Source organism: Cavia porcellus, unplaced genomic scaffold (genome assembly GCF_034190915.1).
Source record: "Cavia porcellus strain 051 isolate PalLab524CR breed Dunkin Hartley unplaced genomic scaffold, mCavPor4.1 scaffold_6, whole genome shotgun sequence".
Lineage (NCBI taxonomy): Eukaryota > Metazoa > Chordata > Mammalia > Rodentia > Caviidae > Cavia > Cavia porcellus.
This window is the reverse complement of record NW_026947489.1, coordinates 82,572,961-82,575,095: the sequence shown is the minus strand read 5'-3', so window position 1 is coordinate 82,575,095 and position 2,135 is coordinate 82,572,961.

The window sequence follows — 2,135 nt, the reverse complement described above, 5'->3', positions numbered from 1 at the left end:
AGGCAGCCACAGCCTCCTGCCCTCCAGGACGTCTGTCCCCAACCTCCCCACTGGCCCAAGGTACTGACTTCCTCACTTCTTGCCGCTCCCTAGAGAGGAGCTCTGTATCTCAACAGAAACGGTAGCCATATTGGGCAGGGGAAATGGTGTGGTGCCTGTCATCGGCACTGATCCCACTTCTCAGCCTTCTCCCACCCTGCTCTTCAGCCCTCCTTCCCAAGGCCTTAGACACCTGTCTCTTCATCTGAGGGCCGTAAATCCTGTGATTTGTCTTTTTTTTTTTTTTGGTCTTGTTTTTTGAGACAGGGTCTCGCTATGCAGTTCAGCAGGCTGGCCTTGAGCTCACTTTGTAGCCCAGGCTGGTCTCCCGAACTCGCAATGATCCTCCTGCCTCAGCCTCCCGAGTGCTGGGATTATAGGCGTGAGCCACCACGCCCGGCTCCTGTCATTTGTCTTTTCTTTCTTTATTATTTTTTTAATGTAATTCTGGGAATTGAACCCAGGGCCTTGTACTTACCACTGAGCTAACACCTAGCCCTTTTTTATTTTGAGACAAGGTCACTAAATAGCCCAGGCTGGCCTCAAACTTGCAGTCCTCCCACCTCAGCTTCCCAAGGAGCTAGGATTATAGTCATACCCAGCTCATTTTAATCCTACCTCTAGTAGAGGAATAAAAGAATTTTAAAGAAACTGTCCCACCATGAAGTCCAGTAATTTGAGGGTCAGCCTAGAATTCTACTAGGAAACCTTAGCACCCAAGTTCCTGACCTCCTTGCCCCCGCCGGTAATCCAAGCTCCTCATAATTCTTCAAGCCCAGAATCAAAGAGCCCTGCTTAGGGCTGGAGTGAAAGTTTAGGCCCTTACCTGATGCTGAAGGGCTGAGGGGAACAAGCCCTGTGCTCCAGGCTCCAAAGTGGGGTTCCCTTCAGGGAGGGCAGGGCTTATAACCCTGAGATCACGTGGGCCAGATCTCAGGGCGCCCAACGGTCTTGGAGCCCGCCCCCACACCGCAGTGGAGATTAGCCACCCCTCCCCACCCTGGGGAGGACAGACTGACAGGAAACCAGCGACACGGCTGGGTATTGGCAGGAGGGGGGCTGGAGAACCATTTCACATGTGCTGGGCAGGTGGCTTCCGGGACCCCAGGGTGCCCTCTCCCCACCACGGCACCTGCTCCAGGAGATGGCCCAAGAGTCTGGGACTGACTAAGGGCACTGGCAGTGACTCCAAGAGAGACAAACTCCCTGATAGGCCTTCAGTGAATGCCTAAAACAAGGTTATCCTGAATTCCAGCACGAGAAAGGCACATTTTCTCTGAGTCTCAACCCCACTGACGTCGGCTCAGAAAATAGCGTTCTCTTCTGGACATTTACACCAAGCCCTGGTTCCTCCATAAATGCTCCCCAGAGAAGCCATGAAGGAATAGATATATAATAGGTGTCCTGGTCAATAGGCCAAAACGCTTCTCAGAGTCAGTTGCTCAGAGGCCACCCCTCCCCCAGCCTCATCCGATAGACCAGGTCTGTCTTCTTAGCACAGAGGAGGGAAGAGGGGGGGAGTCTCACCCAGGCCCAAGTGGGCCTGTTGGCCCCAGACTGGGTGTTCACCCATCCCTCAGCGACTATAGGGACAGGAGGGAAGGGCAGAGCAGTGGTGAAAACTAAGGTCCTCAGGCAGGTAGAGGTGCCACGGGGGGCAGGAGAGAAAGGGGGCTTGGAGTGGGTGAGGAGGCTCTGAGGGAAGGTTCTGGCAGCCCCCGGATGTGGGCATGGGGCCCGCCCACCTGCATGTCACCCCCGCTTTCCCCATGGGGAAGGCAGGAAGCTGCTCAGCCCAGGGCCCCTGGTTGGGGAGGGGAACAGGGTGTGGGTCTGTGCAGGGGGCTGGGGTGTGCTGAGTGTGGGGCACACATTTCCTCCAGGGTCCTCCAAGCACTTCAGTAGGTTTGGCCCTGGAATTAAGAGAAATGGGCTTGAGGGGAGCTAGAAAATGTAGGAGTGGGTAAGAACTGCCAGTGACACTTTCCCAGAAGTGTCCCAGGGGGACACTTCTCTGGGTCCCCCGTCTAGACACAGGCCCAGGCAGACTTCAGGCAACTCTCAGATTCAGGGCCCAAAAGAAGACTGGGGGTCTG